Below are 16,061 nucleotides of genomic sequence, written 5' to 3'. Positions count from 1 at the left end.
TAGTATGTGTTCTTTTCCCTGAACACACATTTGTCTTAATGCAGAACTGCCTAATTGATTGTAACTATTTTGGATATTGTGGCTGCCTTTTGGGGGGAACATGGAAAGACATTGGCTCCTTTGTGTTCTTTCTTCTGATATCTGAACAATTATCTGATCTAATGAAATAGAAAACATAGGACAAGGTCTTTTCAGAAATTAAATCTTAATGTAAGTATAAAGGAAATCTGATTGGGGTTCTGAGTTTCTGCCTTGAAATGAAATGAAATGAATGGAGGCTGATAGAAAGGACTGTCAAACCAGCAGTGAACGCACAGAGCAGACATCTAAAAGGTTAATGTTGCAAATGTTTGAAATCTGTCTCTAAAACATGAAGCCTAGTAGGTGTTTTTAAAATTTTTATGTTGTAAATATTGTTGCTGACTTTTTTGCTACCCCTCCCTCCTTCCACCACGTGTGGTCCAAATGGCTTAGAATGGTACCTAAAACATAGACGTGAGCTGTACCGATTGCAGCATGGTTTCTGCTGCTCAGCAAGCACAGTTCAAAGAGTTTAGGTTACAGACCTTCTGGGCTCAATCTGCGTCTAACCAGGTCACCAGCTTATGACAGTGGGATATTGTGATGCCTGCATGAAAATGGAAGTCTCTTATTCCTAAATGTAAGTGGGGAGTACAGATGTCAAAACTGTAGGGATCATTGTCCATAAAAAGCAATGTATTTTTCATAATTTTTGGTGAGCTTTGGTCTTAAATAGCTAATACTATTTATGATTATTTTCTGTCTAGAGACTATTTTTTAATTTTTCCTAGAAACACTGAAATGTAATGTTTCTAAATTTTAGCATTCCCTCTGTGTGCTACAGTTACTCAGTGACATTATCAAGACAGCAGCCAAGGGTTCCTGAGGTTTTGAGTCACAGCTCTGCAACAGGGTGCCAAAATCCTTACCAGACTTCCCTAGCATGCCTTATTGCAAGCTGAGCCTCCTAGGACTTCCAGACTGCCAGCTCTGTGACAGAAATTCTGGCATAACTTTCCTTCCAGTATCTGGCAAACCTAGGGTGCTGGTGTCCTCTGTTAGACACACCTGGCACACTTTCTCACGACCCACAAATTTCAGTTTTGAATATCCCATGGCATGAACAGTCTGCTTGGCATATATGCCTGACTTCTTTGTTTCACCTGAAACCTTTTGTGTTTGATAAAACTGTGCAGAGCCCAGAACGTGTTGAAGGAAGGCTTCTGGCAGGAGGAGGTGCACTTCTTTGTCCTCATTCTTCTGCAGGAGACAACAGGTTTTAGAAAGTACTCATTTGAATTAATGTGTCTTTCAGGATGCCAGATACCTTTTGAGTTTCATAGATAAAGCGTAAAAAAATATTCCTGGAATTGTACAAGAACATTTCTCAAACATATCCTAAAAAATTGGAACTGAGACGTGGATTTTCAGACACAAAGCCAGAATAAAGTACTCATGAATATCAATTTCATGCCTGACTACCTTTTGTCCTTTGAAAACCTCCCCCTGATAAAACAATAGTGTCCTATTAATGTGTGTTATTAAAATAGCAAATGCTAGGAAGTAAATTCACACACCTGAAGAAACTTAGAAAATGGAATCAAAAAGTTTGAGCAGAAATAAACAGGCAATTCTAGGAAAAAAAAAATGTTACAAATTTTTATTTTTGATTCACTTATATCACTGACAATACTTGTTATTACATATCTAATATGATTGTTGTGTCTTACAAAGCAGCTACAGTTTTCATGCTGTGCCAAAAAGTTTGCTGAAAGCACGCAGTATTACCTGAAGACTGATAATAAATGTTTTAGCGTAACAAACACAGATCTTGAAGCAATAGCATTGTGTATTATGGCAGTTCCACTAGCAAGAAATTTTAAAACCCCCTGTCTTTCATAATGACAAATAAGTGAAACAATAGTTCAGGTAATGGAGACAATTGGATTTCAATTTTTAGTCAAGGTCATGTTATTAGGGAGCAAAATGGCTTGGTTCTAGCATCTGTTGTAGAAATTTTTCTGCCCATGTACACTAGCAGTCAAAATGCGTGTCCTCATCTGTGTGTGTTTGTGGGTGGAGAAAGCTAGCAAAGAAAGTCTTCAAAGCAATGCCTGCATTTTCTGTTTTGCTGCTGTTATATAAAAGGCCAAAATAATATTATGAGATCATCTGAGAATCTTAAATATGCAAATATGGGTTACTGTTACCTAACATTTGTTGTTTATTTTCCTGTGTGCACTTGTTGGGCTCAGGAGGGTTCTGTTATGTAGAAGGAAATCTAAGAACCCCAATTCCTAGGTGTCTGCTATAAGCAGCACATTTCAATTCTGTGTATTTCTATTGAAATAACGCAAGTGTGAGTTTGTGCATTTCTGTACCTCGGTGGACCTCATAACTGTTATTTTAACTTGATAAATAAAACATAGAGTTTTCCATAAATTCTGCTTCTACCCAATATTTCACTGGGGTTCCTGGTGTCACAAGGCAGTCAAGCAATTTATGCTGATGATTTCAAAAGCCAGACAATAACAATGACATACAGCAGGTGAATTTGATTCATGCAGTTTATTGAATTGCTAATTTGAAATATTTAATTGTATCTGACTGCTATACTGCATCAAAATATGGAACAGGAGGAGTCTTTTGGTATGTCTGGAAAGTACCTACTGCCTTGGTAGCGAACTATGTGGAACAGATGGTGTTCACCCAGGAGTGCTCCAGGAACTCAAGGGGGAAATGGGTGTATTACTATTGGTGATGTGTAACTTTTCATTTCAAATTGTCTTGGCACCTAGGATTAGAGGATGACAAATACAATGCCAATTTTTAGAAAGGGCTTGATGTGAAATCTAAAGAACTGCAAGCCTGTTAGTCTCTGTGCTGTATAAAATAGTAAAAATTATTTTAGACTTTGTGAACAAGTGGATAAAGATGATGTAGGTGCAGTAGATACACTTGGGAATAGTCAGCATGGCTTTTGTGAAAGGAAGTCTTGCATAACAGTCCTTTTGGAGTACTCTGAAGGACTTGGCATACCTTGTTGATGAGGGTGACCTGAACGATCTGCTGTACTTGAGCATCCCAATGTCTATTGACAAAATTTGTCACCAGAGGCTTTTATGAAAACAAGTCAGCCAAGACCTAAGAGGGAACATCTTTCCTTGATAAATAATCAATGGAAAGACAAAAACTGAAAATAGTAATAAATTGGTTTGGTGATGGAGAGAGGGAGAGAAGCCTTACAGGAACTTGGTCTGGGTTCTGAGCTATCCAGTATATTTTTAAGTGACCTGGGAAAGGGGATAGTCTAATGACACAGAAAGTTTATTCACAACTGCAAATTATTATGGGGAAACAGGGCTATGGCTGACTATGAAAAATGGCAGAGGTACCTTAAGACACTGAGTGGGCAACAAAATTGCAGGCGAAATTCTCATAGAGAAATATTAGGAATTTTTTCTTCCTTTACTTCATATATTAATTGATGGCTTTGTAGTTGGTCCTTGCCACACTATAATGAGTTACTGTGTAACAAGGACAAATACCAGTTTGTCATTACATATATAGTTATGAAAACATCAACTTAAATAGCAGTCAAAAAAGGAAATAAAATGCTAAGACTTATTAGGAAGAAAATGGAGAGCACAGCAGAACATCAGTGCAGTGTTGCAGAAATCCATGGTCTGTCAGCATTCTGAATCCTCCGCATGTTTCTGCCCTTCTCTCCTCAAAAACAGTGAGGAAGAAGTGGCGAAAATTCAAAACAAGTAACAATAACAACAGAACAACTTTCTTATCAGGAAGGTGTTGCTTATGTGTTCCATAAGATGAAACCACAATATTTCACCCAGCGTTCACTCTCTTACAGATAGGAATTCAAACTACTACTTCCAAAGTATCCTAATTTGGTAGAAATTCCAACAGGAATTCTTTTAATGTTAAAATATTTTCTAAGCAATTTTTCAAGATGCAGCTGAATCAGAGCTTAATGACATCAGCTGGACAGGTTCCAGTGAACTGCAGTGGACCTGGATTCGGGCATCCCAGAGCAAACGAAGAGCATGCTGTTAGAATTTGGTGAACACGGTTGTATTGGAGGAGGACTGGAGCTGTATTTTATCTACCTTTTTCCATATGTATTCCACATATAATTTGTGAAACATGATGTTCAGTGATGGAATACATCATTATGGCTGGGCTAGCATTTGGTTTCTTACGTAACAAAGCAGCAAAACATAAGCAGTGGGCAGTTTTGCTAAAATTCCACTGAATGCTCTCTCCCCTAAAAATAATTCTTTATGCCTGCATCATGTTTCATAAGGGGGAAAAAAAAAAAAGCCTTTCTAAAAACTTTATTTACACACTAGGTTGCTCTTGCCAACATCTGCATGAGATACTGCGCGTAAGAGAATGTAGTGGTGAAATATCTAATAGAGTAAGATTGAGAAGATTTTTGGTAGTTCTTTATGTGAGAAAACATTGCAGCATCTTGAAATGCAGAAAAGAGATATATTAAAAAACATTATCTTGTATTAAACCAGTGTTAGCTGCAATAAATGCTTTTGCAAATCTCATTCTGCAGGTTCTCATTTACAAACAGGGTAGTTTCTCCATTTTTCTATTATTTGCAATTTAAACTTGTAGTTCAATCACTGGCAGGAGAGGTTATTTTTAATAAGTATAAGCAGATGCCTTCTCTTGCTTTTGGCAAATTTAATGTGAGAGGAAAAAAGAAAAAGATGATTTACTAATTAATGTTTTTGCCTGCTGAGGCTCCTTACCTTAAGTAAGCACTGTTTGTCACAGTTGCATGGCAAGCTTTTTGTCCTGAGGGCTAATTGGCAGGCTAGATGGACTATGACATTCAAAAAATATGGAATAGAATTCAAGAAAATAGAATGCAGCCAGAATTTTAGACACTTCTCTGCATTTAATATGATGTATTCTCAACGGTTTTTCCTACTGTTTACAGCTTCTTCTGGATATCTTATATTATAAAAAATTCTGCAGCCCTTTCCTCCTTTCATTTTTTCCTTTTTTTTTCTTTTTTTTCCTTTTTTTCTTTTTTTCCTTTCTCCTTTTCTTCCCCTTAGAGTAAACATCCGATTAAAATCCAAAACATTTCTTTTGGAAATTACTCCGGATTTTTTGTGATGGTGGTGTAATGATGAAAAATCAGTTGTGGCTTCAATATACCCATCCTTGAAGACTGTAGTCAATTTGGGGTATGTTTTTTTGCTCCTTAGTTTACTAAGATGTTTTGTCATTAACTGATACAGGACTATATCTGTTTAGGAAGTGCCCATCTTTTTACGTGGTTTTCAGAGGAACTCCTTGAGGAATAGTTAGATTCCACAGATCATCGTGTGTTTTTGTTTAATTTTGAGACTGATTTGAAGCTGACTTTATTCTTAGTCCATGTTACTGAAGGTCAGATGTCACTGGTATTATAAATAGTCTGGTCCCACTGAGTCCATTGTGATTAATGATGCCTTTTGAAATAATTGAAACTTACTTAATATTTACTTAAAATCGTGCATTCTTTTTGCTTTATCTGGGCTTCTCCTGGTACCCTTCTTCCCTCTCCCTTTATATCTTTACTTTTCTCCTATGTACACTGTTTAGAATTAAATCTCAATGGTTGCTTGGATCGCCTCAGTCAGGATCTGCACTGCTGTGCTGTGCGTGACAGAAGAACATGCTGGTTTTTTCCTTCGGAAATCCTCTGAAGGTTGCATCTTAGAGTTTGCTTACACCAGCAGCTGCAGGTTGGATAAACATTTGATAGTTTTTCTTTATGCTGTAATCCTGTTATGTTTTGTGGTAGCAAAATAAGTTCTTTGGAAAAGAATTAATTTGTTGTTTGTCCTTTTTTAAAACAAATCAAACAAACCATCCTGTTGTGCCAAACATCGGCAAGCCATGAATGGAGAAGTGATAGTTTACTCAATTGGATATTTAATCACTTATGCTGTCTCTGAATTTGGACCCACTCTTCTCAGAATACTTCTAGCGAATGCAGGGAAACAGATTTTCAGTTATAGTGTGATTGCAAGTTGATGCAGTGATGGGCGTAAAACTCGCTCATGAAAGTATAGCCATGCTTCCTGTTTGCATTTTCATAGTCTGTTGGCATGTTTTGTTAAAGTATAGTCAATCCTTTTTATACACAGACGCTAGGGCATTCAGTATTTATAGTAATTAGAGAGCAAGTCTTTAAATTTACCTCATCAGTGTCAAGTAAAATTGAGTCCCTATTGAGCTTTTAACATTATATGTGTAAAACCTGCAATTGACGTTTTTTAGCAAATATATGTGGTTTACTGTTTTTAAGAATTTAGTAATTTGATCCTTGCTTAGAGCCAGTTATGAATAGTTAACCTGAATGATAAATTAAAATAATACAAATCGTGAATAGACCTGCCTGATTTGAAACTGTTTTTAAATAAAATATTTGCATAACATGTAAAGCATAGGTGAGATGTTGACAAGAAGGGCAAAATTTGGTGCTTTAGTAAAGTGATGGGTTTTCATGTGTTAATAAATGACATGCTGGTATAGTTAATGTGTGCAAAATTTTATTTGTGGAAGGGTTATTTAACTGGCTATTATGCCTTGTCGCTTTGAAAACTAGCATCATTAACACAAATTGTACCAGCGTACTTGCTAACACTGACTCATTAAGCAAGGATAACTCATAGCTTAATCTGTGTCTGTGATTTCTTGAAAGACCAGGCGCATGACAGGAACTAGCTCACATTAGACAGAAGTAAATTACAAGTGGACTGAATTTGAGAAGCATCCTTAAAATACTACTTTGAGGAGATATAAATTGAAAACATCATATGGGATCCTGGCATACCTCAAATGCCCATGTGCTTGAGCATCACCAGCAGTACTGGTGATTCATCAAAGCTTTTGATCACCATCTTTGTCTCTGTGCCTTATGCTATACTTCAGCGTCTGCAAGTTGTGCATGTAGCTTTGTTTCTTAACTTCTTTTAGCCTTTATCCTGTAGTGTTATCTGTAATCAGACAATACAATTGAAACTGCTACATATTTCTGGACATAGTTTATAGAATTTTATTTGTTATTTAAGGTGGGCTATTCTCCAGGATTTTGCTGTCCTTTATCATATTTTAATTTTCATATTTCTTCAACCAATTTTCAGTCTGTTCTTGCAGCACGACAATGAAGAGATTTTGAGATACCCTTTGTGAAATGTCACTGACTTTCAGGTTGACCTAGATGATGGATTTGTGTGCATTGACAGTAAATTAATATATTGCATGTGTAATGTTTGAATTCTCCACATACTCTTTTTTTTTTTTTTTTTTTTTTTTGTGTGGCATTCCTACTTGCATTAATTGGGAAATATGAAGGTGCATTTCTCCAAGGTTCTCAGTTCTTCTCAGATAATATTCAATACAAAGTGTGTACATTAAACCAAAATCAACTTCCCTCCCATCTGTGGACTGTGAATTTTACACATTTTAAAATGTAATGGAACTTAGCAAAATCCACCATGGTCCATGGAATCACCTATTGGCAACTTCAGTGGCTTTTTGATCATCAGGCATCTTGAATACTGTGAGGTATGTGACTTTGAACATGACAAACAGAGGTTGTACATCTGGCCTATGACTGCGATGCATTTTGCTTTATTATTTTGAAAGTCCCTAGAAAGTGTGGAGTCTAAAAAGACTGAATAGGCATAATCTTTGAGGCTTGATGTAAATGTGCTTTTAACAGGACTTTAACCTAGCTGGAGACAATGGGGCTATTGGTAGGATTAAGAATGATGATCTTTGTGTTAAAGTTAATTTAAAAACATTTAGGAATATGCTTCTTTACTGAATTAATGCCTAAAAGCTTTGATTTAGGGGGAAAAATATGTCTTTGTTTTATTTTTTGTTTATTAACTACTAATATTAGAAAGGCTTGGATTATGGGGGAAGTTTTTAAACTGTGAAAGACTTGTACTGATCCAGAACAGAGTACAGGCAAAGAAAATCCTCCGTGAAATTTTGTGGGAAGACTTTTTATAAGAGGAACAAGAAGATTATGTCTTAAAAAATTATTCAAAAAACTGATACAGAAAATTTATATTCTCTCAGATATTACCTTGAATGCTTCTGTGCAGTTTCAGTATGTTCTAACTGGAAGTTATATTTAGTACTTTAGCATTTTCAGTGTCATTTAGAACATTAATACATTTGGAAACTGTACCAATTTCTTCCCCAAAATGGGAAAATTACTCTTTCAGTTGAGGATTCCAAGTATATAATGTTCCAAGACTAAATATCAGTATTTACTGATAATAAACCCAGTAAGAGGCAACTTCGGTGGGCAAATGAGGGGAATAATGACATGATGGTGCTAGAGCTAAATGACAATGAAAATAATTTTTCAAGACCACCTTAGTGCATTTTGAAAATTTGGATTCATTCAAATAAAATAGTTAATTTACCCACCAGAGATAATATCAGACTTCTTTTTCTTCTAGATTTTTTTGCTGCAGCCAGGTGGCATCTGATGACTACAGTGGCAAGAGTGACTGCTTTTTTGTTTGAGACAGTTTCTTCTGAAACAATGTAGAATTTTGTTTACATTTTTTGTTTCACCTTGTTGCCAGGAAATCTGAAATTACATGATAGAAATGATTTTTTTTTTTTAAACCTTTTCTTGTTTGCATTCTGTGTTTTCATGTTTTGAGGTTGCTGTTCCCTTTGAACATTGTAGCACTTTGCTTTTTTAATCATTGGATTCAGTGTGAACTGATTTTTTTTATATATATATATATATTAGAGTTCTAATTCTGATCTTTAAAGGGCTTGCTCTGAGTTTCAAACCATCTGCAAGTGCCGTGTATCTATGTTTTCTCCATTATCCTTTGAATATTGAAAATAACATTAGCTAATATAGTAGAGTCTTCTGCAGGAAGATCCCAGGAAGACTTCCATCTTGGCTGGGAATAACTCTTCCTTGAATGTTTAACATAGTTGCATATTTTTCCTTCAGTAATTTTATCCTGATTTCCCTACTTGTTTATGATATACTGTGGTGTCATAGAAATGGAAACTGAAAGGGACTTCTGGAGTTCTAATTCCTCCCAAAAGTGTGGAAGCAAGGTCAGATATAATCCTAGGCCAACCCTGTGGCTAGAACCTTCCTCCCAGAGGGGCTTTGCAGACTCTTGACACTCTTGTTCCAATGCTTAACTGTTCTTTTCTAAGCCACCTTCTTATTTTTAGAGGTAGTTCATTCCTAAATGTTGGGAATGAGACTGTTACTCTCCGAGAATCAAACAGTTGCATAAGCAGCATCAAAGCCTGTCTTAAACCTGTTATCTGTTATTTCCCCCTTCTTTCTTGAGTCACCTCATGTAAAAGGAAATGGGGAAACATTGAGGAAAAATGGATTAGTTTAATTATTGAGATGGTGTGGGTGGTGTTTTCACAAACCCTATACTGAAAATAATGTTATCTTATATGTACCTCTAAAGTAGTTTAATATTGCCCGGTATTTTCCTGAGTGCCAAAATCTGTCTAGTCTGCAAGACTGTTTGTAGGTTGCTCTCTCTGACTTTAATGGAAAGTATCATGTTTGCATTTCACAAACCCTTTGGGATTTCATCAGTCTTCCTTGAAGTGTCAAAGACACTGCTTTAGCTGACTCTTAAAATGCTCTCAATGAATTAATCAGTCCTGCTGACTGAAATATATTTAAGATCTCTAAATATATTTAGCTTTCTCATGCCGATCTGTGTTTCTGTAGACAATGTTTCTTATGTTCTTCATCATGTAGAAATGAATACATGGAGTTAAACAAAGGTCAGGTGCAGACTCAGAGCAGTGAAGCGCTTGCCCCTTGCCCTGCAACACACGACTGACTGGTTCAACTGATGTTCTTCACCAGAACTGGAGATGTGTGAGATGTAACAGAATGGCTCAAAATCTTGTACTCATACATTATGGATTTAGATTCAGTAATTTGTTTTGACTGTCTCTGGAATTGTTTAACTCCCTGTGCAATACAGCAGTTGTGTTTAACCAAAGTAAGAAAAAATATATAGGGCAAATTTTAATCTCAATTGATTGTGATGATATTTCTCTCTTCTAAGGAGCTCTGCACAATTATAAGGCCCTGGTACCAATACTCTAAAGCTCAAAATAAATAAGGAGTGATATTTGTAAAATTTTTGTCAATATTTTTGTTAATAAACAAAAAATTGCCTACTCAGTTTTTGTCCTGAGTGGTGCTGCTTCTTCAGTCCCAGCATCAGATGTTTTTTCTGAAGAAATCAGCAGTGAAATGGTTAATAAATAATTGCTTTTTGTTTATCTAAGTACATTGTGACACCCAGAAGATGAGGGGAAGAGAATTTCACACTTCTCAGGATGTGGAGCTGCGTTTAAAGACAAACCTAAACCAATTCAGAGTCGCACATGTAGGTTAACAAGTGTAATTCTTGAGTTTACAATGCTCTTTCTGGATGTTCATTTTGTGACTATGTGGGTAGTAACATCTGTTCATTTTTTTGATAGCGTAGATTTTGTAGTCATTAAGACATCTAACCCTGACTGTCCTAAGACTGAGACGAGCAGGTGATGTGGATTCTGACATTCTGCCTGTTCAAATGTTATCTATTATATCATCTAAATCATTATACCTTGAGATAAATCCATGGTTAATCTAAACCATGAATACCCTCTGCAGTTTTGTTCCCTTATCTCAGAAAGGTTATATTCAGAGCTAAAAAAGGTTCAAAGGTAGATGGCAAGAATGCTTAAAAGTATGCAATGAATTATGGGCTATCAGCCCATTGTTAAATTCTGCCAAAGCTGTTTTCTACTTCTTTGTCATGAAAGGAATTTGTGCTCATGAATTACAAAATAGCAGAGCTTATTGGTTATAGCAGGTACAGATCAAATGCTAGCATTTTGTTTCTATTGTTCAGACTGTGCTGTCAAAGTGTATGATATTAGAAGCAGTAATCTTTCCCCTGGGATAAGTCTTGACTTTCTCTTGACCCCAGATAAAAAATAGTGGCTTTTTCATTTCCTTGGGCTGTTTAGCGTGGAAACAAACTTAACTATAAATATAGTGTTAAAAAATCTAATTTCTAGAATGCTGGTGATAAAATAAAAATCCACTGAACCCATCTGTCTAGAATGCATCTCTTGCTTATTTTAGAATGAGAAAGAAATTCAGAATAAGCTCTCCTCTACTCCAGTGCCTTCTGTTGGAAACTCACTTGAATTAGCTGATTGGAATAGTATGACCTGAAGCTATTAGGATTTTTGTCCTTTCTCTAAAAACAAACACAAAACTAAACTACCAATTGTTACAGATTAGACTCAGGAAGTTTTTATTCATTGCTTTGCTCAAAGAACTTTGCAAGTCAACAGAGATTAAGAGTAGAGAAGCACTTGTACATTCCCTTTAGTAATGTAAATCTGTAGTATGTCAGAGGTATATATTTTATTTTAAAGTCCTGTAAGTGGCAGCACAATGGAAAATACAGTTTTTATGGGGAAAATATAGCAGTGGAAAGAATAATTTTATAGATAGAATATGAAGTCATATGTATTTTCATGCAGGAAATACAAAGACTCAGTGGCAGTGACATGGTTCATGAAGCCTTATGTAGGAGGAAAATCATGTTCTTAGAACTAAAAAAAGTGTGAAAATCCCTTGGGCTATGCTTATACCAGGGAAAATGCCACATATAAAAGTTGCAGTAGTAAGCATATTTGATCATGCGTTAAAATTGTTCTCTACTTCATGCATTACTTCAAGAATATAGTTGATTCATCTAGGCTGCATCCATATTAAACTATTATTTGAATGCCTACCTTTACTCCAGCTTAGAGAACTTTGAAAATTGTGAAGAAAGCCCTTAATATAAGCTGAAGAACATGCCCATGAGAACATGGGCAGGTTGAGCATATTAAGTGTGACCTTGTCCCTGCCACATGTTCCACCTGGCCCTATGCCATCTATAGCCAACCCCCTGACTTGTCCTACAGTGTGTTAGTACAATATGTCTGTGTCTGCCTAGATGGTTCGGTCTGCTGCCTTGCTCCAAGGAGACCTTCAAAGTATTCTGAGTACATAGGCAAGTGTTTTCAGCTTAAATAAAGCTTGTATTCTAGACTGGTACAGTGACCCAGTCCTTGTGATTGGAGTTTCAACTGTCCTCATCATACTGCACAGATACAACAATTACTATTTGATCCTTAACAAGAATATCTCCTAAACACATCCTTGCAGAATAATCTCGAAGCGTAAGCAGTGTAAACAGACATGCTGGTACTTCAAATGAAGTTTAAAGTATCGAGTCTTCTAACTTTGTTTTGGTAGATCTGTTCAATTTTTTCATTTCTAGCTTTCCATTTATTGATAACTTACTCCTCCAAGTAGGAGTGCCTACAAAAGGAAAAGTCATTGACTTTCCAAACTTTATTTTCACTGTTGGGTTTGCAAAGCCACCAATGAGCAGGAGGTTGTAGTTCATTCTCCTTGCAATTAAAGGTAAATGAGCGTACAGTGACCAGGAAAGCCAAGAATTTAGCGTCCTCCTGAACTTGCTGAAAAGCCTACTAGTCAATTATCTTTGTATTATCAGTGGTCTCAAAGGCCTGAAGCATGGAACAGGAAATACAAAGTAAAATGTATTTTAAGTGATTTGGGAAAAAAAGTTCTAAAAGCAGTTGTTTAATGTTATTTGAGCTGTCGGAATATGACAGCTGTGGAAACGTTTCCCCATTTAGTGGAAGCAGCGTTGTTTTGCTGGACTTAATATGACTGCCTGTATTAATTATTAAAATTTTCTTGATATCGAAGAACTGCTTGCTGTGTAGGTGTGTCTAATGTGCTGGAGGCTGTGTGCTGTGACTGTAGGTTCAGAATGCTTAAAAATGGAAACCAGGTGGTGAGAATTGCATGTCAGACCCCTGAGGATATAGCTTGCAAATCTCACATCCCTACCTAAGTTTGATTAAGGATTAACTGAAACCTGGAAATAAAATTTTGTTGGGTCCATAAATCATGTGGCAGTGAGAGGAATGCTCAAAATATTTAGCAAATTCTAGGCTGGAATTTGTTTTCGAACTGGTGTTTGGCCACAAACATTCTCTGGTATGTAAAACTGCTTTTGAAGTAAGTACTGTAGAAGAGTTGGCCATTGATAAATTGAACTAATTTGTTCTTGAGGCAATTTAATACTTCCTATGTTAAATATAAGGAATTTATCTAATAACATAATCTTAAAAGATTATGTTTGAAAGGAAGTAAAATTTGCACACAAATACTGAACTTCCGTAACAGATGTTTAGAGGAGGAAAACAATGCTAGCCATGTGACAGAATAATTTGTACATATTAATTGGGGGCTTGATTTTGCCAAACAGGGAAAAAGATGATCAGAAAATATGGAGGAAGTTGGATCTGAGGGACAGCTGTGCTCAGATGTTGGAAGAATCTTCACAGATGTGGATTTATGAAACAGTTTTATGGCAGCAAACCAAAGATGCTATGACTCATACAAATTGAAATCTGCTTTACTTATTCATCACTTTAACAGTTTTTTTGACATGTGCATTAGTTAACAAAGACATGGGCTGTATCTGGTCACAGTGAGTTACTGCAGCTTTTCCTGAAAAAATGCTGCCTGTTTTGCCATAGAAAGGGAATGCTAGGTGAGGCTTACTTACATTTTAAAAATATGTAGAATGTAAGCAAAGTCTTTATGAGTTGTTAGTTTTCATAATGTGTTACAGATATTTTTCCATTACCAATCACCAGTTTTAAAAATACAATATTAGTTAATATTCGCACTTTCCATCTGAATATTCAGATGATCAGTGATTACACAACTGGTGCATGCTGCAGTCAATTTCTTTAAAAAATCTCATAAATTTTATTATAGTTTATGTATGTGTTTATTTATGCTTGCAGTTATATTGAAAAGTACTTGAAAATCATAGATTGCTGGAAAAGACCCTTGAGATCATTGAATCCAACAATTAACCTAATGCTACCACGTTCACTACTGAACCATATCCCTAAGCACTACATCTACACGTCTTTTAAATGCCTCCAGTGATGGTGATTCAACCACTTCCCTGGGAAGCCTGTTTGCTTTTACATTTAAATATATATATTTATAAAAATGCTATATGAACGTAAGAGTTCCATTTATTTCTGGTGTTTTAAACTCTCTAAACTTGGATTTAAATTTCAAGGTATTTTAGTCTTAGCTTCTTTCTTCTTTTCATTTGGATATCAATTCTGTAGGAAAGCTAGGCTTAATATTCCCATTGGGAGTCAACAGTAATACTTAAAAGTAAGAAAATAATAGAGCACAGAAAGAGCACATCCCCCAAAATTTGAATGGTATGCAATATTCAATCAACTATGATATCTACAGAGAATTTGTGATATTAAATGAGCCTTTTTTTACTGATTTTACAAACAGTATTGTCTCAATAAAACAGAACTGTTTTTATTGGACTCTGGTTGACTTCTAAGAAGCATTTTGGTTGCTTTTCTAGTTCTTGACTTTTCAAATAGTAATTTTTTGCTTTGACTACATTGTTTTGTTTGGAATTTGTGTATAAGGTATGTGCATGTGTATGATTTACTACCACATCTCAATTCTGTTGTATTCAGGACTCTTGTAAGGATTACATTAAGTTTTTACTTTTCAGAATAAAGGCTATAATTCATGTGTATGTTCTCAGTGCTGTCAGTGGTTAAGATACTCAGAAAGAGAAGTAAGCCAAAAATTTAAATATTTCTTTTATAGTATTTAATTATTTTAATGTTCTCAAATAATTCTTTAGTAGAACCTAAAAATATATACTCCCTCCTTTAATGATGAGCAAGAAGTAGTAAGGTGGAGTCTTGTTTATTGTGAAAGATGAAGGTTAGGATGAGTTTTTAGGAAATGCTTTTCATTAAATGTACATTTAGTTGAGCTCATGCTCTTAAGACTTAGGATGGAAGTATGCATATGAAATATGAGATGATGATACCATCAAAGCCAGTCAGAAACAAATAGTTTCCTAACAGTTTGGAATAGCTTGTGGGGGTTTTGTTTTGTTTTGGGGTTTTTTTCTAGCTTTGAAGTCCCTTTTGCTTGCTTCCTTTAAAAACAATTTTGAAAGTCTGATTCATAGTATAAGCATATGATGGAATTCTCTGAAAAATGGAATTTGAGTTTCTTTACGTCTCTACACTAGATTCCTTCTATTTCAGCTTGTGGCAGGTTCACAGACGTTTGTTTTTTGAATGCAAGAGAATTCCTTCACTAATGATAGGAAGAAAGAATGGCACCTCAGCCATTGCTTCTGAACTTAAAAGCTTAGTGATGTAAATGGAACAGGTATCATTTCAGTTCCCAAGAGCAATTTAGTATGAGAGTATAGATTTATTCACTTTAATGCCAGGAATACTCTCAGGTTATAACCTCTTCTGGAGCTGACCACGTGCAGCCAGCAGTTGTCCCGGCGAGCGTTCACCTTTTTGTACCTGTTCACATGGCTTCCACATAGGTCCCTGCTTTGCAGCCATCTGCCAGATTTGTTGCTGTTCCTCTTGTCAGCAGCAAGCTGCTTGCCAGCCTTCTTTCCCCATCCAGGTCTCATTCTGCTGCCTTTACTGCCTGCTCTCTCCATAATATGGCTTCTGACTTCAGGCTCATCAGTTTCTTTTAATGGGCAGTGGCAGACCTCAGCTGTCTTGTGGCAGAGGATTAATGCAGCACTTTAAACTGAATTTCATTTAAAAAAAAAAAAAAGAAGTTGTATCAGTATGTTGTTACATACATGTATTTATTAGAGGCCTGCACCACACATTTTAAATAGGGTTGAGCTCCTCAAATTGATTGTGCATTTAGATCTTAGTCTTGGAACGATACATTCCAAGTCCATTAAAGTCCTCAATCCAAATATCTTCAAACTCTAACATAGTTAGGGCTTACATTTGATTGTGGTGCCAGTAAATTCTGAAAGAACAGCTCCTATCTCATT

At 35.9% G+C, this 16,061-nt stretch overlaps 1 protein-coding gene across 6 annotated transcripts in view; it reads left to right on the top strand.

Annotated features, from left to right (window-relative positions):
* The window catches only part of RGS7 (regulator of G protein signaling 7), a 254,003-nt gene that overhangs the window by 53,315 nt on the left and 184,627 nt on the right, over window positions 1-16,061 (top strand). The gene's annotated exons all lie outside the window — the stretch shown is intronic.

Source organism: Falco cherrug, chromosome 6 (genome assembly GCF_023634085.1).
Source record: "Falco cherrug isolate bFalChe1 chromosome 6, bFalChe1.pri, whole genome shotgun sequence".
In the NCBI taxonomy this organism is placed as follows: domain Eukaryota; kingdom Metazoa; phylum Chordata; class Aves; order Falconiformes; family Falconidae; genus Falco; species Falco cherrug.
Note: the sequence above shows the minus strand (reverse complement) of the source record. Positions and strands in the feature narration are given on the sequence as shown.